The following is a 24284-nucleotide window of genomic DNA, read 5'->3' as shown; positions in this document are numbered from 1 at the left end:
GAATCACCAGCGTGCCCCCTCAAATGCTGCAGTGTCTCACCTTCTCCCTTTTGCCTGGTAGAGTCACTCTCAGTGTGTTGCCTGTAGTGTGCAGAGGGAGACAACAAGAGATGCTTCTCATCACCACCAGTGCCAGTGAGATCAGAATCAGATCCTTTGCAGTGCTGCAGCAAAAGCTTTGCAGAACTTTAAAAGGGAACAAACTGGTGCATCCCTCCATGGAGGCTGGGGCACAGCATCAGAGGTGTCACAGAGGTGGGCTCCAGCTCTGCCTGCCTTTCTGTAGCTCTCAGTGGAGCCCCAGGACTCTGCAGATGTGCATCCAGGAACAGCATTTCCCAGGCTATATCGCTTCTGGTATCAGAATTCTTTTAATTCCTGATCATAAACAACCTGTTTGTGGCAGTGGTCCTTGTATGAGAGCAGATGAGCAGCATGAAGCAGTGACCCTGCAGTGTGACCCATCTGGGTGGTTCTTGGGATTTCCAGTGGTGTTCTCTCTGCTGGCAAGGACTGCTGGATTAAAGGGAAAACAAGACATTTAAAAACTTAGTCTGAGTTACTACAGCTTTCTAATCTTCTCAGATACTCTGTTTAAACTATCTGGGCATGCAATAGGGATTGAGCAGTGGGCATGCATTGGACAGAAAGGACCCAACATCCTAAAATTTCTAAGGCTTATAGGAATATTATTGTTTTTATTTATTATTAGCAGTCACCACAAACACTAATTAGCAGCTTCCCAGGGGAATCTGCTAGCTGTGTATCCTGCTGGGCTTGATAGCTACAGCATTCATTTTGTGTTTAAGTTGATGTTTTAATTAAACTGCCCCCTAATTATCTTAACTAGCTTTTAAATAATAACTTTCCACTGAACCGTTCACATCAGCTGCTAATTGGCTCCCTTCTGTTTACATGGGTCTGGCTGGCTCACACAAATGTGGCCAGGGGCTGGCAGGTAGGTTTGGGAAGGGGGCTCCCTTTCTTACACTGTTTCTCTGTGTTTGCCCTCAGGCTGATGAATCAGATGCCAGGGTGAGATGGCTGGCAAGTGCTCCACCATTTATTCATGAGCTGTGTGGGATGAGGGTACTACATGCTCATGTTTCCAGGAGCTACTCCCATCTTCTGATCACTGGCCCTGTGGCAACTTTTTCTGTATTCACCCAGTTTGAACTAATTCACAGGGCATAATCAATGGACCCTGACCCTGGCTGGGAGCAGGGTCAGTCCCTGGCACAGGCAGTGCTGTTAATAATGTAGGCAGTGGTTGCTGCAAATTGTAGAGGTCACCACACGAGTTCAGTAGCTCAGGGTTTGCTCTGCCTTGTGCTCAGCAGGACTGGAAGGAGAAGCAATATATCCATAACTCCAGCCATCCCTCATCATGCTGATGTTGTGCCTCCCCTGGGGCTGTATTTCCTGTGCTGGTGCTGCCTGACTCTCCCACTGCAGCTTTCTCCCTGTAACCCACAACAACAGTTGCAGCTGGGCTGGAAAGGGCCTGGATTGTGGGTGTGATACCAGCTGCAGTGGCACAGCACATGTGCCTTTGGCTGAAGGTGTGTGCTGGGCCTTGGGGCCATCTGTGTGTGTGCTGTGGGATCACTGCCTGCAGGGTTGGAGGGGGTGTGGGTTCACACTCGGTGAGTGGTGCCTTTATGTGCACCACAGACAGACCTGGGTGTTTCTGTGAGCAATACAGACTGCACAGGGGCATCACACTTGACTCAGAGCTCTGTAGCCCTGTGTTATTTAAATGTTCTCTGCTGGACTGCATTCCCAAGGTTCTGATCAATGTATTATATCTCATGCTGTTCGTCAACCTGCTTTTTCCTTCTTGTTTTCTTGTGTTTATTTAAAACCTCTACCACAAACCCAAGAAAACGTGGTGAGAAGAAAAGCAGATGAATGTGTGTAATCCTTCATTGCTTGTCACCATTGCAAAGCCATCCTACATGGCATCAGCTCCTTTTGGAGATGGGTGCTAATTAGACTTTTATTACAATGTGTATTTGAAAACAATTAGTGTTGCAGTGCCAGCATGTGGCTGATTCAACCTCACAGTGTTGATTCAATGAAGTCAGCAACTGGTGACTTGGTTTGATTGCCAGAGGGGGGGGGTGAGTAGCCTTTGCTCAGGTGCCACTGCAGCCACCTGCCCTCAGAGAGGGACACACAGTGCTCTTCAGTGCTCCTTTGCATCAGGCAGGGTCCTGTCTAGATTTTGGAGGCATAACTGTCCCAGTGCTGTTGCACTTTTGTGTTTGGCCATGAGAAGTCAGTATTTATGGTGGGGGGCTGTCCTTGACCTTGCCACAACCAGCATTTCCTCTGGGAACAGCAGAGCTGCTGGTGGTGTTGGCACCGTGTGCTCCAGGCTGTGGGGCACAGATCATCCACACATCTCTGCCACCTTTCTTTGGAGCCAAATCCCCAGAAGTGCTTTATGAGGGACAGCCCTGGAGTTACTGCTGTGAGCTTGTTTCTGTGGTTCCCTTTAGCATTGTGGAACAAGACAGGTCTGAGACAACCGACTTGTCCGACCTGAGGCCATCAACAAACCTTGGGGCAGTGATCACTGCTGGCCAACCAGAACCATTACCTGGAAGAGAAAGGTTTTCCCTTCATTGCTATTCCACTGATTAATCTGCCATTGTACCAAAGATGTCCCCTGCCAGAGGATGACGAGTGGAACATGTTCTTGGAGATAAGTGATTCTTCCCCCCCAAGGAATTTTTATTCAGCAATCCTCATCTACTCATTAATTTCCATGTCACAAGGCAAAATAAAGGCCTTCATGTTCTACACTTCCAAACAGCAGAGTTTTGCTTGCCTTATAGGAGAAGGCTCTTTTTGCCATCATCACCATCTGTTTTCAAATAAACTGCTGGAAATCAGGTTTTGTATTAGTTTAACAGAGAAGTCTTGCTGTTTGTCTGTAAATCCTTTTGTCTGTGCAAAGGCAGCCCTGTTTCACATCATAATAGTGACAGGTTTAACCTCTGCAGCTGTGCTTTCATACTTTACATCCTATATGTGTTTTTTCTAACCTGTGGCTGTTAATTCTGGAGCTCTGGAAATGTGGGAACAGAGGGGGAAAAAAAGGCCATGTGTAGCTAGAACCTATGTGCATGGTCTCCCCAACCTCCTCCTTTGGGTGCATTGGCAGTGCCACCTTTGGCAGCCCCTGGCTGGCTTCCAGGCTCTGTGTGGATTAATGCAGTGGTACTGCAGGTTTTAAGCACCTTGCATGCACATCAGTGGCTGTAATTGTCAGTTAAAATTTGCTACTGGAATAATTGAAGGTGTAAAAAACTAAAACTGGAGATAAGGAGCTGCTTTATGTTGACTTTCATTCCAGAGACTGGAAGAAGAACATTGGTTTTTTGTCATCTGAGCAAAGCCTTTGTGCACCAAAAAGGACAAAAAAGCAGAGGCAGATATGGAGATTGATGGATGAACCAGAGGAGAGTGGGGAGGATGCACAGAAAATAGATTGGTGAAAGGGATGGTTTCCTGTGATTTCAATTCTATATTAACAGCCATTAAGTTGCTTCTTCTAAGGGCACCTTCACAATTCCAGAACAATGCAGATGTGAGCACAATGGCCCTTCAGCATTTTGCTGGCACCTAAGGGGAGCTTGTGGGGCTTGTTTAACAACACACACAGATGTCTGATGAGAGAACTACCAATTTTGGCATGCAGGCAAGAAAATGAACGGGATGAGCTTTGTTCCCCCTTTGTGCATCTTCAGCAGAGCACAGTGAGCTGTGCCTTTTTCAGTGGGGTCTTTTTGTCAAGGATATGAGGAAACCTGAGGCTTTGATGTGCTCAGTGCCCACCCTGGTGAGCTGTCCTGACTGATCCTGGTGCACAGAGCACAGCCCAGAGCCGGCAGTGGAGAACTAGGGTACAATTCTTTTGCTGGAAGTCAGTAAATCAAGACTCAGGCATAAGTTCTGCACTGAAATTACTGAACATTTTGGCAGCAGGTTCAATAGAGTCAGGGTTTCACCTTAGCAGTCTCTCTGAAAGGCACACTCTAAGCTAACCACAGGCTCTTGGACTCTGTGCAGCAATGTCTGGCTGAAGTGCTGATCACTGTCCTCCCCATGTTAGATTATTGCAGGGGTTTAGAGCTGATAGCACCTCAAAATAGCCCAGACCATACCTCCTTCCCTTTTATCAAAATGCCACCTCATTATTCTCAAGTATCTGTGCCAGTGGATTTGAAAGTGCAGTGGGAATTGCATTGCACCATCAGCTGGGCCCTATGATTTCTTTCCCTCCCTCACTCTACCTGTTCATTTTAACTCTTGCTTTGGCTGGAAGCCAGAACATCCTGAGAGCCTCATTTTTCTAGACCACAGCCTCACATTCTCCCTGCTTTTTCAGGGCAGCCAACAGAACTGAATTATACTGTTCAACTTCCTTACCTTTATTTCAGACAAGCTGTGCTCATTTTCTCTGTTAATCAGTTTGAGATTAAACACCACAATACAGAAACTGTGGGACTTTGTGCCTGGACAGGAGTCAATTAATGAGTGCACTGGAGCTGTAACACAAACGAACTTTGCCATGAACACAAATCTTCTAAGCTCATGTGAGTGCCAGGTGTTATCCAGTGCTCTGCTATCCTGGAATGATGGAGGTGGAGAAGACTCACTGGATTTTGCTGTAATGGAGAAGTGGGTCTTTGGGGATGATTTGATCTCTTTACAGCTTTAATGCTGGCAGAATTTACTCATTTTGGCCTGACTGTTACACTCCTTGTACAACCCAGCTTCCTTGTTAAAATGTTTTAACTGAGAAAAAATGGAGAAAGGAAAAGATTGGGTTTTCTTGGTCACATAATTTTCTCTTAAAACAAACAAACCATTTTCCAGCTGACAGGATTTATGGAGGTGCTTAGTCTGGAGCCAGTCATGATCTCCAAAAATGCATCTTCCTGGGAGCTGGTTTGCTGTAATACCTAAAGTTTCTAGAATTAGTGCAACCAGTCTGGGACCCTCAGAGAATTTTATCACCCCAGTTCCTTCTGCTGAGAGAAGCAGCTTGTTTCTTTTTATGACGTTCTCCCACCCTTTCAGCTCCCTTGATTACTGTTTTCTTGAAATTATCTCCTTAAAATTCTTACAGCCAATCTCCCAGACCTCCCAGCTGACACATCTATCTTGTGCTGCTCTTCTCCTCCTTCATAAAAATTCACACAGAGCATGTGAAGCACTCCACACTTTGTTTGCTAATAAAGACCACGGAGGGATGTTAAATGAATAGAAACCACCTTACAACGAGATGGGTTGAAAAAGATTATACGGTCATATCCTCTCTTTGATTCATAAGCTCAACTCCCAGTCTGGCAATGGCTTAAAGCTTCATGTTCCTAAGAAAAACAAGGAGGAAAACAAGGAGAAAAACAAAAGAAAGACAAGTAATAGAAGGCACTGTGGTTTGATGGTGAATGCACCAGCTGCCAACGCTGCCACCCGCTCAGCTCTGTGGCTTCAAACCACCCAGTGTCTTTATGTGGTTTTGTTTTCCTGTGTGTGTGAAAAAAACCAATGATATATTGCTTTTTTCCTTCCCTCTCTTGTGGTAATCCCTTCTCCAAAGTACTTCTGGTATTTTACCCAGTGCACTTTAGTAAAGCTGTAGCGTGCAGACCTGCTTTAAAACTTGAACTGCTGTGGAGATGATTGGGTAATGTCTTGCAGTTTTTTTATCTTTTATTTAGGACTCCAGGGTGAAGCATCTGCCATTCCCTCTGCCACACTCTTGTCTTTTCATTCGGTTTAGTAATTAAATATTTCTTTCTTTACTACTTCAGATTTTTAGTTGTGTCTCACATCTAGAGGAACAGAGAGAAATATTTAATTCATTGCCTCCTGCATTTGCTGTTTCTTGGGGAATTCCTTCTGAAAGTGCTGGGCTCCTTTGGTGCTTTGTTGAGTAGCCATTTCTGAGGAGTTTTATATTTACTCTGTGAGGCAAAAGTGATTATTTATTCAGCCAGAAGAGAAAAAAACCCTCATAAGCAGCTGGGAAGCTTTATTTGTACTTGTGTTTTTGGTCTCAAATCTGCTGTTGTTAAAAACCTGCTGTATGAGTATTTAACAATCATTTTTTCCCTCGTGCATCCCTATTTATGTGAGGAAAAATAGACACTGATTGCATGGTGCAGCTGATTAGTTCAACAAATGCTCTGCAAGCCTCAGCCATACTGGAGCCTTCCACAGTGACCCCATATACTATTCCTCTGCACAAAACACACACCAGAGTGCTCTGTGTTCACACTTGGCATAAATTGGCACAGCAAGTGATGCTGATTTATGCCACCTAAAGATGTATTTACCCTGCTAATAATGATGGATTTTGCCAAAACTCCTGATGCCAGTAGCAGAGCAGACTGTAATGAGAACAGGATGGGCTGGGATCAATAGCGTTTTGATTCCCTTAGGTCTGCAGTCCCTGTAGCAAGCACATTTTTTTCCATTATTATTCTTTCAGAACCATGGCTGGCAGCCAGAGTGCTTCCACACAGTGCATTGAGCTCTCTGAGGTATTAAGCTGTGTCTCCTGGTTACTGACAATGGCATGTGAGTCTCTGGTGGGGCTGCACAAACTCACTGCAGGCCTGAAAAACGGAGAAATGACTCCCTGAATACATTTTCCTATTTCAGAAACGCAGCAGAGCCAGAAGCAACAAAAGAAAGCGGGTTCTGCCCTTGCTCTAACAAAGTTCTGCCTTCCCTGTGTCCCTGGGGACGTGGTATTCCCATTATCCCAAAATGGTGGCAGCAGGAGCAGCATGGCAGGGTGCTGGGGGTGCTGGTGTGTTGTCACACAGGAGATGAGCAGGCAGGGAAGATGCAATGCTGCCACCCCCAACTGCTGCAGCTTGTAGACACAGCTTTAAAAGATGTTCCCAGGTCACAGCCAGGGAGGTAATTAAATAATCCTGTCAAGAACATCCTGGTAGCCAAGTACGTTGTAGGTAAGGAGCTGAAGAAGTAACTTCTGTCCGTGGCAGGGGGTGGGCATGAAATATGTCTGTTGTCCTCTCTACCACGGCAACAATTTGTAAAGTCCAAACAGAACTAAACCAAGGAGAAAGAATCGTGTTGATATCATTAAATATCATTAATGACTCATCTAAGGAAACTTGCAAATGACCATGTAGTTACACAGTGTTTGCAGCACAAACACCAATTAACATTGTAGCTGTAGCTGTTTGTGCTTAGTAGATTCTATCATCAGGGAATCCCACAGAGTGGGAAGGAGTGTCAAATGATCTAAGACAGGAGCAAACAGTGATAATAAGAATCTGATCATTAAGGAGATTCTCGGTCTTCCCTGTGATACATCTGCTAAAGCAATAGGGATGCTCAGGAGTCATATGCAGAAACCTGGAAAGCAATGTGTATGTGTCTATATATACAGCCATCCATCTGTCCCTACCAAATTAGGCAAGATAAAGGAATTACTACGGCAGTTTGCTCAAGGAATTTTGCTTTAGCTTTACCTGCAGAGCCTCTGTTCTTGGAGTTTAATGCTTGGGACTCTGGATTTTGCTCTCAGTGATTTATACAGTAATTGCCTGCAGCATGCAGCATATATATTTATTTCAACAGGAAGCTGGAATGTGCTCTAGTGCAAAGGTACTTCTGGACTCTCTCCAGAGCTCCCAGTGAAGGCCAGTGAGTCTGTCACAGTCAGAAGCCACTGTGCCCTGGGAGCACCACAACGACACACCAGCTCATCAATTCCAGCAGAATTCTCTCTGTCTCATGCCCTTGTCATCTACTAGGTTTTTGTCACTCTCATGAAAAGGGAGAAAGCAGCCAGTTAGCCAGGGCTGGCTTCACAGGGAAGATTGAGAAGAAGAGTTTGTGTTTCATCGCAGTCAGAAATTGCTGATGCTGTTTCTTTCCCCTTCCCTTGGCTATAAATGAGACCCAGAGAGGGGGACGGAGAGAACAAGGAAAAAGAATTGATAAAGTGCTGTACTGATCTTTGGTCAATAATCCTGCTGCTAATAAGGAGCTGCAGCAGCAGCAGGTGGAGGGTGGATGTGCCACTGCAGGTTCTCGTCCTGACACATTTTAATATTTGCATCAGCATGAATGTGAAGTAATCCCAGTGAAACTGTGGTGTTTATCCTGGATTTTTACCAGTATCAAAGGAAGCAAAATCTTCCTGATTTATGTCAAGGACCTTCTTTACTGTAATGATTGAAACAGCCCTGTGTTGCAGCTTCCCTTTCTGCAGGCTTAAGGATGCTCATCTTTTCTTTAGCACAGGGTTTGGGGATTTCATTTCTTGGCCCAGTGGTAAACACTCTGTCCTTCCCTTCAGAGATGGTGGCCACTTTCCTGATTGGAATTCTTCACTTCATGTTCAGTCCTAGTGTATGTAGGAGTAACTCCATCACAGGTGCTGGAGGTAACATCTTTTATACCTGCCTTGGTTTCCCTGTTTCCCACTGAGGTCAGCAGTAATCAGGCATTTGTATCTGAAAGAAAGAAGTTGTCAAAGGAATAAACAAGTAGAATGGTGGAGCGAGGGTTACAAGTTGTGAGGCAGCAAAAAGAAGAGAAGAAAGATGCAGGGGAAAATTGAAGTGACGGGGTGGGGCATGAGGTGATGCAGGTGAGCATCTGGATCCCTTCCAAATCACATCAGAAGAGGCCCTGTCCCAGAAGTCCCACCTCAGTGACTGGTACATTAAAAATCTGTCTGGTGAATCAATCTCAAGTGAACACTGTCAGCAAAAGTCATGTTGTAAGGTAGAGTCAAAAGACCTGGATCGATAGATGTGAATATCAAATGCACATAAGAGCTGGAAAAAGGCTCTCAGTGTGGGGACGAGGACATGAGCCTGGAGAGCAGTACAAGGGAGAGCAGCAGAGACAGCACTGCACTCTCTCCCCATGTCAGTCCCAGGTGACAGCTGTCAAGGCAGATGACAGTCTGAGAGATTGTCACCTGCACTGACAGACAAATCAGCTCTGCTTATTATGTAAGATTTTATTTTAATGTTGTGCTGCTTTTTTCTTGTTTTCCAGAATCAGAGAGCTGGATTGAATTCTGATCTCTGTTAGATGCTGTTAGTGGTTTCCTCTGAAACTGAAAAGCCTTTTGTGTCTCATCAGAAGCACGATTTGGCTCCAGCTCCAATGCTCACTGGAGCTGCTCTTCTCTGAGTGGAGTTGGAAGGATTCTTTAGGCACAAACGCTCATAGAACCTGGGGATTAAGTTAGTGTAACCCAGCAGTTTGTTTCTCTTTTTTGTTTCTCATTTTTGTTTCTCTTTTGTCCTTTCTCCCCCGTGGAGCTGAAGTTTAACTGCAAAGCTGACCACTAACCCAGAACACATTACCTACACCTCTGCTTTAATAAACCATTCAGTTCTGCATAAGGATTAAACAACTATCTCTGCCAAAACATGCCTGTTCCACTCAGTGTGGGGGCTGATAGGCAAGAGCAAAGAGCCTTGGGAATGTCTTGGTCATCACCAGACAGGCACTGAGACACCTCCTATCCCTAGCATTTTCTGGTGCAGATCAGAGGGACACCAGTGACGTGTTGATGTTGTTGTGTCTTTTTTCCTGCTAGAGAAATTACAGCTGAAATATATAGGTGATTGTTTAGTTCTGTCCCAGTTAGGAAGGGAGCAGAGCCATACTTCAGTCTTGTTTCATTATTTTAAGCTCACTAAGCTCATTGTTGTAGTATGTTTATTTTTGTGTGTGAATTTAGCCCTCCATAAGCATCAGCAAACATTTCTGCACACCTGCAGGGTCAGTTGAGTGTGAGCAGCTCCTTAATCAGGTCTTGGCTCTGTCCTGGAGAGGTGTTCTAGCAGGAAGGATTCAGAGTTTGTTCCTGACCCATTCCCTCCTCAGCTCTGCCATCTCTGCAGGCAGCTCCAGGTGCCATCTGCAGCTGTAATTCCACAAGCACTGAACGAGACCAGCACAGTCCTGGCTCATCTGGCAGGACAAATTTGATTTTTGCTCTGTGTTACACATGGCTGCATTTCAGTTGGATTAGCCCATGCACGGAGCTCAGACTTTATCCAGGTTACACTTTTTTTGTCAGCTTACACTGCCCGTGGGAGGACAAGCAATTCCAGCATGAAATCAGAGCAGGGCAGGCAGACAGTGCACACGTTCCTTGGCAATGGGATGCTTTGTCCAGGACTGGCCTCCCAGCTGGGATAATACAGGGTTTGAACAGCAGGGACATTGTGGAAGATACCTGGAAAGGGAGAGGGAGACTGGCTAAGCTGGAAAATGGCAGGAGGAACTGGAGGAAAAGAAGTAAGTGGGATCTAATCCTGTACTGTCCTGAGTTCCCTTTAAGAAGCAATGACTGCCCCCAGCTCCCAGCGACTGCAGTATTTATATCACTTTTTATTATTCTCACTCTACAGTTACAGACAGGATTGGGATGGAGGCAGGAAATGCTCAGTGCCAGGCAGGACCTGACCCTTGGGGCAAGGGAACAATGAGGGCATAGCTCAGGGGCTGTGAAGAGTCAGGGGCTGGGGAAAAGCAGGAAATCTACTTTGTCATTTATCATTCCTGCTCTATGGCCTCTTACCAAACATCAGCAAAAATCCCTTGCTCTCTCCAGAGAGCAGGAAGCCATTTTACAGGAGGGGAAACAGAGGCAGGGAGAGAGGAAAGCTCTGTGTTCCAAACGAGGGTCTGGATCCATTTTGGATTACTCTGTTTCCTCCTAAAGCATGCACCGGGTTTGTGTGAATGTTACCAGATGAGAGCCAGAAATAGAACCCAGGAGACCAGATTGTCTTGATAGGGGTGCATTGTCCCATCCCAAAGCAGCTGAAGATAATGAAGGCAGGGAGGAATCTGCAGCTGGAGTGGCAGCTGAAATAGTTAATGGCAGACAATATTCACCTAACCCTTAATTATTTAGAGCCAGAGTTAATTTTGCAGTTCCTCTGGCAGGTTTCTGGTCATTAGGGCACTGGCAATGAGTCTTTCCCAGCAATCCAGCTATCGATCAATCTGGGAAGGCTGATGTGTCACTGGGAGGTTGGAGGCAGCTGTGTCTCAGGGCTGAAGCTGAGCAAGGCAGAATTTGCCCATGCTCTTAAACTTTTCTTTCTTTCCTTCCCCTTGTCTCAGAGAGATGATAAAAACAAAGGCATATAAACTCAAAAAGAAAGAATAATGGCTGCATCCAACAGAGGGACTGTATTTGAAGATTTTGGCTAGTTTTCATCCTAAGTGCTGTTAACTTGAAGAAATTCTTTTGATCATCTAAACCTTGGCTGGAGTAAATTGCTAAATCCCATTAGATTCCTTGGGATTTACAACAGATGCTGGATGAAAGATTTATCTGTGGCCCACCAGGCCTTCATGGCCATTCAGAGCTCTGCTCTCCCCAGAGGCAAAGGGCAGTGTTGAAGGAATCATCTTTAACCCCTCATCTATTGTGCAGAGGGCTGAGAAGGTGTAGGGATCACCTGATCCTATCCAGGGCACAAGGATAAGTTCTAGTGGAAGGAGATCCTGAACAGGGACATTTCAGCATTCCTTGGAGAGAGATCTTCCCTGGAGGGTCAGGGTAGCTGTGTATAGGAAAAAGGAATTAATTCTGGGCAATACTCTGCAAGATTTGTTTGCATTACTTTCTTGCTTTCTCCTCCTGTCCACACTTGGTTTGGGAGTAGTGGGAATAGCTTATGTGTTATTAATGCTTGTAACCACTGGCCGGGCTAGCCCAGCCATTACAGAGTCAGCTCCATTTCATGCCCTCTTTCCATTTTCCCTGCCTTGACTTTTCTGCTCTATTTGTCTGAAACGAACAGATATGAAGTGAAATGACTTACAGCCTCTCCCTCTTTCATGCTGGAGACCCAGAGGGAGAGTGGACTGTTGCTGTGTCTGGCTCACAGTTTGTGGCTCCGCTGCAGCGCAGCCTTTCTCTAACAAGTGCCAGCACGCCCAGAATCCCCCTCTCCCACTCCAAAACTAATATGCATTCACCACCACCCTCCTTGCTGCTCTTGCTATCCCTATGCTCTGCACACTCTGCTACCACAGGCTCCAATCTGCCAGATGTTGAATGTTCCCTGGGAATTCCAGCAGTGCGCCAGACTTCACAGGGAGCCCAGATGTGATAAGTGAACTAATAGTTACGTGCTCCCTCACTCAGACCCAGAGGGAACTTGGGAACTCAGGGGGATCCTTGCTCAGCCTCCAGGGAATAAGCAAACAGGCTACAAGGAGAGAAGGACAGTGACATTCAATTTGATGAGGCTTTTCCCTCTGGGATGCAGCCGTAGCTTGAACTGCCATGGTGAGGCAGACACAGCACTCCTGCCCTCCCCTAAGAGGAGGTGTTAGAGCGTCGCTGCCGTTGAGGTTTCTGCCTCACCGTTTTGGGTGAAGGAGGTGGGAGCCATGCCTGGAGTCACCAGCAGTGGGAAGCCACCACACACTGGGATTGCACTGAGAACACCCACCAAGCGTGTCTCCTGTCTCCTCCTGCGCTCTGCCGGTGGAGAAATTGTTCCGGCTCTTAAGTTTTAATCCTTTTGGTATAGAAGCTTCCAACTGCTACAGCTCATTCTTCCTGCTCAGCTCACTGTGTTTTCAAACACCAGCCTGAAACTTAGTGGATGGTAATTACACTTTGACATTAATATTTAAACCACAAACACAGTTAGCACGCTAATACCATCCCCAAAGGCTACTGCTCATTTAAGTTTCATCCTTATGAGACTTAATTATTGTCAGGGATGAATCCTAAAAGGCAAGAAATATTACAGCTCAAAGACTAAACATTCCCTTGATTATTGGAGCTACAGGATTGGGGCACAGAGTATGCAAACGGCCTTGGCTATGGTGGCAGCACTAATACTGCTACTAAAATCCACTGAGTTTTTACATCCTGAAGCCTGATTTTAAATAGCTGCTGAGATTTGTTTGTAATTACAATTATACAGAGATCTCAGTGTTCAGTTGGTTTAGCCAAAGAACGACTTTGCAAAACTTGGTTGTCATTACCTGTTGCACAGACGGAGGCACAGCAGTGCTTTGAGGGCCTGATCCAAGGCAGCATCAGGACTCTCTAGTCTGAGGTGGTGAGAACAGCAAGTGCCTGATGCTTCAAGCCTGTCACTTAACTATTCTTCAAGCTATTTCTCCAACCTAACCTCTTCATAGACCTTTTCTAAGAGAGAACCCCAGGATCACACATTTTCAAATCAATTTGTGCAGCTGCATAGAAGCTCCCGGGGTACGAAGGGCTAGACGGCCATTTTAGGTGCTTCCCAGCATTCTGAAACACACTTCATTGTGTACAGCACAATAGCACAATCTGTCACAGAAACACCAGGAAAAAAAGTTAGATTTTCTGCTGGTGTAACTGCAGGAGTATCAAGAAAACTGAGCTGTGAGTTTGATCCTCAGTCAAAAGTCAGTCTGTTCAATCAGCCTGCAGTTGTCTCCTGTCCCTGAGATAAAAGCTGGGGGAGAGAACAGTGAGCTGGAGCAGGGAGAAGAATTCCTCATGTGTCCCTCCATTGTCAGGGAGCCCTGGCAGACACCACCCAGCAGTGGATGCCAACTGGTGTGGAGGAGCCAGGCTGCTGCTGACAAAAGCTCCTGCTCCCAGGGTCATCACAGGGAATGTATGAACTCAAGCAAGTTCTGCCCTGAAAATCAGACACTTTGAGAGGACTTTCTCAATCAATGGTCAGGGTTTGTCGTCCTTAGCAGGCTTCAGATGAAGACCAAAATCAGAGCCAAATCAGGTGCAGGTTTCTGTCCTGCTGCACTAAAGGAGTCACTGTGGTTGGACTGGTTCATGGATGGAGAGTATCAGGATCAGGGCAGGTGGGCAGAGGTGACTCTCCTTCGGTTCTCCTCCAGCTGCACTTTGTTGAGGATCTCCCCATTTTTGTTTTGAGTGCAAACAGATAACTAGCTGAAATCACCAATTCCACCTGGCTTAGCAGCAGCTGTTGTAGAATGGCTTGTTTCCAGTCTTCTGAAGGGAAATCATGAATTTCCAGAGGTCTGATCAGAACTGATGCCAGGTTTAAATTTGCCACCTTCTGTTTGAAATTGGATCTTGGATGATGTTGCACTGGACCCAATCATCCTTCAAAATTTTGCAAGTCTTGTCAAACCCCTGGCTCAGCCTGGGATGAATTTCAAACCTGAGGCTGTACCCTGAAGTATGTGAACTTTCCTATTCTTAAGTTATGTATGATTCTAATAAAAACCAGAGCCAGGAAGCTGACGTTTGTTTTTTCTTGACACCCAGAACTCACAGAGGGAAAGAAATCTTTTGACACACATCTTTAGATTAATTACCAGTTTCTTTAATGTCTCGAAGCCTCTAAAGAAGGGTGGTGCAGCCTCTACCACTTGTGTCCAAGAAGAAGCAAGTCTGCTACCATCTGCTCCCTCAGCCTAAAACTAATGAGTGCATTAACTTCAGAGAGAGATTCATAAGCTCCCAGTGCCCGAGGATGCCATGAGCTGTTGATGTTTAAAGAGTGGCCTCCAAAGATTTCTTTAGCCACCTGTGCTCTGTTTTATTTAGAGAAATCCATCAGAAGGCTCCCATTATTCACAAGAAGGTGTGTGATTTTTCCAGGGGTGATGGCTGGGTTGTGGCAGATTAAATCCATCATTTACATTGCTTTGGAAGCAGGGCTGGTAAACTCACTGTGACCATTCCGGCAGATTTAAAAAATAACAAATATAGGCACAGTGAATGTGGAGTCTGTGTCTCCCTGCACAACTGGGGTGTGTGAAGGATGCTGGAGCACCAGGGGCTATTTGCATACTGGTGTAAATGTAAAGGAGCAGTGAAGCCAGGAGGGTGCAAAGGACAGGTCATGTTCTGCTTCTGCTTTAACCAGCACAAAAGGCTTCTTTCCCTGCTGCCACAGCACTGCATTGATTTCTCCATATCCTTCTAGTCAAATTAGATTTGTCCTCTCTTTGAGTGTCTAATTAGTCTCTATTTATCATGCAAGTGCAATGTTTTGAATGAGACACCTTGATTTGTGGAAGGGGGCATTGACGTTCCATCCATTCATGGGCTCAGACACAACCTGACAGAGCCACTGAAGTCCCCATGGAGGCTGACACTGAGGGCCTGGGTCACTGGTGTGTTCACCCCATAAAATCATGGTTTAAATGCAGGTTCATCCAGGGGTGACTCAGACTCTCTGTCTTTAACCCCTGGTGTAGAGGGGAGGTGCACAGTGTCTCCCTTGGGTGTCCAGCTGGCTTTGCCTCATGTCTTATTTGAATCTTCAGACCTTCCAGTACCTGAAGGGAACTTACAGGAAAGATGAGGCAAGACTATTTACAAGGGTATGTAGGGACAGGACAAGGGGGAATGGGTTCAGATTGGAAGAGAGTAGGTTTAGATTAGATATTAGAAAAAAACTCTTCCCTGTGAGGGTGGTGAGGCCCTGGCATTTGCCATTTGTCCGGAAACTGAGGTTGCCCAGGGAAGTTATGATTGCCCTATACCTGAAAGTGTTCAAGGCCAGGTTGGACAGGGCTTCAAGCAACTTGGTCTAGTGGAAGATGTCCCTGCCCATGGCAGGGGGTGGAAGGAGGTGGTCTTCAAGGTCCACTTCCAACCCAAACTGTTCTGTGATTCTGTGGTTCTGTGAATGGTGCCCTGAACTGTTTCATGTACATTTTTTCTCATGTTTAAACACCAAGCCTTGCCATTTTCCAAACAGGTGTGGGGAACCATCCTGCTCCTTGGCTGTTGACAGTCAGGGAAAGGTGGGGAATTTCCCCATTGTGTTGTCTGGTGAAATGTTGTGCTGTGTGAAGTTGTTGAGCACCTGCTTCTTCACACAGGGAGAAGGTCGAAGCTGCTCCCTGGTGCTCTGTAGACGCTGCTAAAAAGATAAAGAGGGAGTTGGGGTCAGATGGGTAATTGCTAAAACAAGCAATATGCTCAGTGCTGCCTTTTTAACATTGGAGCTTTATGCACAGTGAGTTGAAATTAAAAAAGGAGGGAAAGGGAGGTTCTGCTGTTGCTGTTGCTGGTGTGCTCACAGAGGGTGTGATGTCAAGCACTAAGCGGAGCAGAGACCGTTTGCTCTGCACAATCTCTCTCATCTGTTATACACAACTTTCCAAGCCTGCTCTACTGGTTAGCTGTTTGTTAACCAGCAGATGTGTGGGTAGCATTTTGGGAACATCTGAGATGCTGCTGACCCAGTGGTGGTTGGAGCAGGAGTCTGGACAACAACACAGCCTGTCAAAATGAAAATGGCGGTTTTAAATCTCATTTTGTGAGAGACGTGGTACATTTCTGAAGGGTAAAGGTTAGTTTTTTCCCTCAGATGAGTGTGCCTGGTGCTTTAAAGAAAATAGTGAGCATTTCCCAAGACCTGTTTCTTCTGTATGTGGGTGAGAGGTGCCCTGGGAATACTGATGATCAGACCAGCTCAGTGGGGGCCCAGTTCTGTCATAGCACCCGACTCTATTTGAGCAGCTAGATTTGTTGTGACATAAAATCCTATTGATGACTCCGAGAGAGACTTGCCAAGAGATAATAAAGAATAAAAGTGGAAGACTGTTCATCTGCAATTACCTTAGATGCTTTTAGTAACAAAAGAATGAATAATTTTGCATGCAAGTGAAGCTACGCAGAGATTAATTTGGCCTACAACTATATTTTTTTGAATTCTCTGTACATTTTTCTTTTCAAAGTCTATTTTTCTGCTCACTATGTGCAAAAAGAGATTGACCATGACACAGAATGAGCACATGGTAGTTTTATGAGTAGGCTGACATGGCCTGTTTATCCCTTGATTTCAAAAGCACACCAGATAGAACTATCTCATCCTCCTTCTGTAATTCTCTCCTTTTCTTGCCTTTTTTCCTCTTCTTGGAAATTGTAATAGCAAAATTGTATGGGAGCTCAGATCTCCTTGGCCAAATTGCAGCCCATGAGTAAGCTTTCTGTGCCAAGACGTGTAAAAGAAAACCTCAGAGGGAAGGATACAGGGAGTTAAGATGGAAGTGCTGATATGACCTTAACTCTGTGTCATCCACAGCAGTGCTTTAATTTATTCAATCAATTGCAGGGCCCTTAGGCTGGGAGAGGATAACGCTGGGATATTAAATCTGTCCCTCTCTCCAATCTGTCTCTGGTGTGTCAGAATACATTGATTCCCCTAGTCCTGCTTTTATTAACTGTCTCCTCGACGTGGCCTCTCGGTCTATCACACACTAACCTGCAATTGCTTGCTGAGTGCAAGACCCCTGGAAAACCTCTGGATTTTCTGCTGACCCCATTTTTTAGCACTGTCAGTGCAGATGTAATGACCTGCTCTTACTGTATGTCATTCACCCCCACATACCTGGGGATTGCCGTGGGAGACTGGACTGGAAGTCTGTTCTGCCTTCTGCTCTCTCCCAGGGTAGTGATACCACAGAAGATGTACCACAACCTGTGCTGGAAACCCCTTGGTATAGGAAAGGGTGGTGTGAGGGAGCCAGATCCTCCCAGATCCACACTGGTTTTGGTGTCTGGGCTGCAGGTGGGAGCTGGTCACCCTGTATTTTGTCTGCAGCTCAGTTCCTTTAACTGCACTTGCCATTCCTGCAGATGGCATTTCCAGCTCCCAGCTGAACTGGGCCCTGGGGCAACCTCTGGCAGGCAAGTGGTTGCCCAGGGCAGAAAAAGATTTAATAGTTGCTCACTGTGCAAATAGCTTGGAGCTGAAGGGCTGGCATTTCCCAGTCTGACTGAAGTGTTAGAGCACCTAAAGGCTGGCCTGACTGTCTCTGAATTAACACTGTGCTTAAGAGTATTATAAAAGGGGCTAAACTCATCCCTCCTGTAGCTTGCTTAATATGGATTCAAGTCCTTTTTAAAGGCTAAGGCTACTTGTGAGCATCCTGTGGATTGGTTTCCAAATGTTCTGGTGGTTGGTGTCACTAGTTTTATGGATGATCACCACACTGATGCCTCTGCCCAGCTTTTCCTTAGTGATTACTGACCCCCAATAGCACAGTGAAGCACAAACATTAAAGCTGGAAGCCTTATTTTGGTCACCCTGGCCCTTTGCCTAACACAGTTTTAGGACTAACCCTGTCTGCCTGTCTTCTCAGTTTGGACTGACTTATTAATTTTGGGTTTAGAAACTGACAGAGCTGGAAAATCTACAAAGTGTCTTCTGTACAAGTCGAAATGACTCCGATTAATCAGAGAAGCAAATTGCCCTGGAGCTCAGCAGGGTGTGGGAGCTCCATGTGCTGCACACCCCCTGTCACAGCAGGAGGCAGAGCCTGAGGAAATCCTGCCTAACACCCCTTGCCACGATGGCTTCATGTGGCCCTGATGCTCCTGCAGGATTTGGAGAGAGGTTGTTTAAGGTTCCCATCATCTCCTTCCCAGCTGCAGCATCCAAATCCACTCGCAGCTTTGAAAATGTCAGCCTTTTGACTATCTCTTGATTACAGGATATACTGCTTTAGAGACTGTCCCAGAGTTTTAAACACTGCAAAGCAGTGGGCTGCTTTGAAAAGTGATGAATTTTTAACTTTACTGAAAAGCCGCTGTTGTAAAAAGAAGTACATTCCCCTCTGTAGTCTGAGTAATTGAGACACTTCTCTTTCTTGATTTATTTGCCCATAAAAATCCAGGTGGTTTTGGCACTGTCTCTTTCCCCAGTAACATGAGCAAATATTTAGCAGCAAATCCTCATCTTAATTTCGTTAATTATCTGCTAGGGCTGGAAGCTTCTGAAAAAATGTCTGATTTTAATAGAGGTCTCACAAGCAAAGTAAGCTCCCAGTGCCTCCACTTCTTTCAAAGGTCTTTTTCTCCTTTTACTTTGAATCTGGTTTTAATTCCCTCTCCTTCACCTTCCGAGGACTTTCAGGCTTCTTTGTTCTCATCTGAGATGGAGAAGAATAGGTAATTGTGCTTCATTACCATGTGCAATACAGTCTGCTCCACAGTAAGTTTCTCACTCCCACAAATAAACAATGAAATAAAGTCTCTAATTCATCCAAGTGATTTTTCTTTTTAGTGCCTGCATGCATAATTATTCCATGTGTCTGTCTGTGAAGATCAGGTTGGAAAGGAAGGAGCCATCTTGCTGCACTGTTCACATCCCAGGATGAATAATACAGGGTGAGGAAAGGAGGTGGAGAAGAAACAGCTGATGAAAGTCTTCTGAAATGATCCTATTCAAGATGCAGACTCCTATTAGCTGAAGTTCTGGCCAGGGACCCTAAAACAGCTGAGAAATCAAGGCTTCTTTTTTCTAGAGAGATCCCTGCTGCCTGGGATCCTTCTGAAGCTGAATCTCCCTTTGATAATCTGGACAAGCCCTGATGTGTTCTGCTGCCCCTCACTTCCCTCCTGCTGCTGCAGGGAGGAAACTGGCACAATAAAAAGGCTCCCAATTGTTTCATTAAAAATTAAATATTCATGGCCTGGGGGATGGTGCTGAGTGTCCAGATCCCCTCTGGCTCACTGAAAGAAACACCCACAGACCCAACTAAGAGGCACAGAGGTGAGCTGGGTTTCCTGCTGGTTTATTCCCCAGGGTGAGGAACAGTGCTCTGTGTTTACAGGCATCCTTTGGGTAGGAATAGGAGGCTGTTCAGGGCACTGCTGGGTTTCCAGATAGAGAAGCTGGTGGCTGCTACAGAAAATCAATCTCTTGCACATAAAATATGACTATAAACAGGGAACACATCTCTCATCTTGTCAGTCTTTCTTCTGGGACAAGTGGGCAGATCAGAAGTCCCAGGAAAATGAAATACATGCTGCAGAGGGCAGATCGATGTGCTCGTTTCTGGGGAGGAGCAGAGGGTGGGCTGTGTGCAGGTGTAAAGGTCTGACAGCTGCTATCAAATGCCTTCCAAATCCTATCAGAAATGTTGCACTGAAGAGTTGGTGGGAAAGGCTCTGTGAGAAGAGGGATGAGGGAGCCAGAGAAAGGGAGGAAAGTAGGTTTCATTGAGCAAATTTTCTTATTATCACTCCTGAGAGCAGTGTGTGATATGTATGAAGATGTGGTAGATCGGTGTGTTAGTGAATTTTAAGTGGGAAAAATCGCTTTTGTAGGAAGTGCTCTAAGACAGGATTTCAGTCACTCTGAGCATGGAGAGCACAGCTATTTGCAGAGCATTTGTAACCAGTTAAATATGCAGAGGAAGGAGAGTTTATCAGCCAGGACTGTAATCCCAGAACGGGGAGAACTCAATTTAAGGAAAAATCATTTAGAGGATCCCCCAGAATAATTAAGCGCTGTCTCTCATCTTCACTCCCAAATATATTTGTTGGTTTGTCTCTTTTTTTATCTGAATCTCATTTTCCCATACAGGTAAAAGGGGATATTAGCAGGGAGCCTTTGGAGACTGAATATATCAGGCACAAACACAGCCCACAATGTCCTGGCTGGAAGGGCACAAGTGGGTGAGTAGGGAGTGGTTGGTAATGGGGAGATAAATAAATAGCCAGGCAAACAAATCACTTCTTGCTGCCTGGTTTGCTTCTACAGCTTATCTGGGACTCACTGTGGCAAGTCAGTTCCTGAATTCCTGCTCTCCTTGGAAAATGAGCCTGTGGTTTGGGACCCAGACACCATCACACTGATGCTTAAAGGCCAGAGTGAAACTGGGTATTTGCCTGTTTAGTGCTTGGTTGGAAATTCCTTCCAAACTTGGTGGCTCTATCAAGTTAAAAGTAGAATTGCAGCAATTGTTGCAATCAAGTGAGAGCAGCACAGATTTCTGAAGAAGCACATTCCTTGGGTGGAAAAATAAGGGCTAACATCTGTTTCTAGGCCTTGAAGTGTATGGCATGGGAGAGAAGGGTGCAGCTCCCATGAATAACTTTACAGGCGCTCACCAGCACACATCCACAGTCTAGAACATGTCCCTAATTGTCCCTCATCTGAACAGTCACAGCCCCAAATTGAATTCCTAGTTAGGTCATCCTCTGTGTCTCCTAATCATGTGTGACATTAAACACTTATTCAATGAAACTCTTTTCTCTGCACTAATTATTAAGCATGAAAAGTTGATATTGAGCGAGGCCATTGAGCCAAGACGATTCAATAACTAGCAGGGAGGAGAGATTATTTCAATAAAATAAGTTCACTTGAGCCAGATGGAGTTCCCAGGATGCTCTGGGACAATATGACACATGAAATTGTCCTCTGGCTTGTGTGACAACTCTAACTGTGCTATTAAAAAGCCATCAACGAGCTGGAGTGAGGTGTTGCAAGAAAGGACACAATGAGAGGGAAATTGAGGGCATTTTAGACAAAATGTTGGGTAAGTGGTGGATATAAAATGCAGCAAGGCATGGCTGGGAGACTTGGAATGCCTCTGTGATCCTCAGTGACAGAGAGCAGAGAAAACTGCTGTATTTCTGCAGGATCCACAGGCAAATGTTATGTGACCTGCTCCTGCTCAGGGGAACAGGCTTGTCTCCCCCGTGAATTTGTAGCTAAAAGACCTCTGCATCCCAGCTCCCAGTTTGAGAGAATGCTTTGTGTTTGTGCTGGGAAAAAATCTCCAAATTAATCAGCCCTCCCCTCTCTTTCTCCTTTCTCTCCTTTTAGATTTGCTCCCTTTCATTTCTCCGTCTCATTCTTGCTCCTGTCCTGTTTTTCACCCTCTCCGTTACTAACCTGACCCTGAGAGATCCACTTTGGAACCAGGACTGCTTGGAGCCAACACCAACTCCTCACTTTCCCCCCCCACACACATGGGACCTGTGCCTCGTGCTCTGTGTCCTGGGATGCTGCTGATACCCTCCCTAGGGAAGGAGATGCCATCCCATAACAAGTCGGGTGGTATATGACATCCAATTATCCAAACAGAATATAATGTAATTTCACCCATGGGCAGCGCTGAAAGGAATGAATTTCCTCTGAGTGTGATGTATGAAGCTGCCTCTGCTATCTCTGTTTGCTGAGCCTCTTGCTTCATTCCCAGCTCCCCGGCAAATCTCTAAAGCTCAGAAGACACTGGAGCACAGCACGTTTCACAGCTGAGGAACCAAGATAAACCAGAGACATTGCAGCTTGTTGTTTAAATCCCACAGCAAACAGAGGCAAATTAATGGGTCTATCTATATCCCTCCCTTTCACTCTTCTGTTTGTCTTTTCCTTTCTTGTTTTCTCTCCTCTTTCCCTTTTCCTTTGTTCTCTTCCTTCTTTGTTTCTTGTTATGATAAACATGATTCATGCCACGGTGAGACTTTGCTTTACATCAGAGGAATTGCTAAGGGCAAGGTAGGCCAGTTCAGGGCATTCAGAAACTTGTATCTGACCTGCTTTTTACTGGGATGGAGGTGCTGGTTGGGGAAAATAGAGCTATACCAAGTTAAATCCCAAAGAGAAGGGCCAGAAAAAGTGCTGGGCTTCTTCCAACCTAACCTCTCACAGGTTATTAGGATATTATTAGTACCTACCCTCCAGTGAGGAATTCTGTAGCATTCCTGACTGACTACGATTTGGGACAAAATTCAAAGATACGAGGGCATCTATATAGGAAGAGAAACACATCCAGCAAATTGTTCAAAGCACCCAAGCAGTTTGGGTGTCTGACTGTGAATAGGAAGGGTCTCTCAGCTCTTTGGATGCTTTTGGGGTCTTGCTGCCTGAGCAGCTGCACCATCAGGTGCCCCCAGTAGCTCTGGTTGTGTGTTTGAGCTCTGGCAGGGGGATGCAGGAGCCTGCTGTGTTCCCTCAGCACTTGCACCATGTTTCTGCCTGCACTGAGCACCACAGTGCTGCTCCTGGGTTAGAAACACAGAGTAAATTGTATTCCCAAGTGTGCAGTCCCTCAGGAAGCTTTGGGAGAGGTAAACAGAGACCTGGGTGCTATATTAACATGGTACCCTGAGCATTTAAACCTTCCCTCTTAGCAGAGAATGGCCCAGATGTGATGAGCAGATTATGCTGTGATTAGTGAATCACAGGTGAGAGAAAAGAGAAGGAGGGAAGGAGAGAGGGGTTGCTGTGAAGGAACACGGGGCTGTGTGGCTGATCCCTGGGCCCAGCTCTGCCCCCAGACCAGCTGAGTCCTGCCCCAGGGGCTGCTGTGGATTCCTCAGGCCAAAAGTGGCCCCAACTATGGCATAGCTTCCAGTCTTCCTGATGAAATGCCCTGTTGCAGAATGGAATTAATGGACTATGGGTTCATTTTGGTCTTTGGGATGCCCTGTGCTCTTGGATAAGCTTTAGGACTTCGTGGGCTGTCACTATTGTGAGCTGAAGGTGGTGTCATACGTGGCAGTACCAGGCTAGAGCCACTCAGACACCCAAGCAGAGGAGTTGCTTTGAATGTGCTCTGGTGTGTCTGAGATCAGCTGAGGGGGTACCAGAGTGTAACAGGGGGATGGTTTGTCCAGTCCAGGACGGTGCCACTGCCAAAGGACAGTGCTATGAACTTCAGAGGGAAACACAAACTGTGTACACTGCACAGCACCCACCATGGGAAGGCATGCAAGTGGAAGGCTGAGGACTGTTTGCAGAACACTCTCAGTGGAAAATTGCTTTGATTAATGCCTGTGTCTCCTCTCAAGCATTCCCAGGATTGGCACTGGCTCTGTGCATAAATGGGCACAGACACCTCTCTGCCCCACACCAGGTCATTGGTAGGGCTTTTTTTCCTTTTGAAAGTTTGGAAGAGGGTGAGAGGAGAGTCTGCTCTTTGCAACACTGGTGGGAGATTTAGGAAAGGCTGTACAGGAGTAAAAGGAGCACCCAGTAATAGCCTGCACAGTCAGGAAACATGAAAGGAAAAGTTGTGTTAACCCTTCTGGGCTGGACTGTGATGAGCCTTTAATTGTAGGATCACACACAACCTCCTGCATCATGGAACACATCAAACAGCATGTCTGCAAACTCCAGCTGTATTCTACTCAGCTGCTGCCTTCATGTTTATTTAAAAGAGCCGACTGTGAAGCTTGTTTAAAAGTACATCCAATGGAAAATGACAGCAAATGGTGCTGAGAGCAATTGTGCAGATCCCAAAGGCCTGAACTTGAGGGAAACCCCTTTCCTATGGGAACAGCACGGAGAGGATTCAGGAGAGCCGGTTCTGCCAGCCCTTTTGATGTTTCTCTTCTCCTCCCCTCCTCTGCCTCTCTCCTTGCTGTTTAAGGTAAATACCAACCGGTTGCTGCAGGCGTCGCTGGCCCTCTGAAGTGGTGCTGCCCGTTTGATCTGCCGTTTGAAAGGACGTTGTAGCGGTTTGGCATGTGAACGCCTTTCCTG

At 45.9% G+C, this 24284-nt stretch overlaps 1 long non-coding RNA gene across 1 annotated transcript; it reads right to left on the bottom strand.

Moving 5' to 3' along the window:
- Window positions 1-420: 420 nt before the first annotated feature.
- LOC116797516 lies at window positions 421-24238 on the bottom strand. Its single transcript, XR_004360670.1, has 3 exons — window positions 24180-24238; window positions 22475-22546; window positions 421-516 (listed from the first exon to the last, which is right to left on the bottom strand). It is a non-coding gene; the product is annotated as an uncharacterized LOC116797516 (long non-coding RNA).
- Window positions 24239-24284: the final 46 nt, after the last annotated feature.

This window comes from Chiroxiphia lanceolata, chromosome 22 (genome assembly GCF_009829145.1).
Source record: "Chiroxiphia lanceolata isolate bChiLan1 chromosome 22, bChiLan1.pri, whole genome shotgun sequence".
Taxonomy (NCBI): Eukaryota; Metazoa; Chordata; class Aves; order Passeriformes; family Pipridae; genus Chiroxiphia; species Chiroxiphia lanceolata.
The sequence above is the reverse complement of the archived record's forward strand: the minus strand, read 5'-3'. Positions and strand labels throughout refer to the sequence as shown.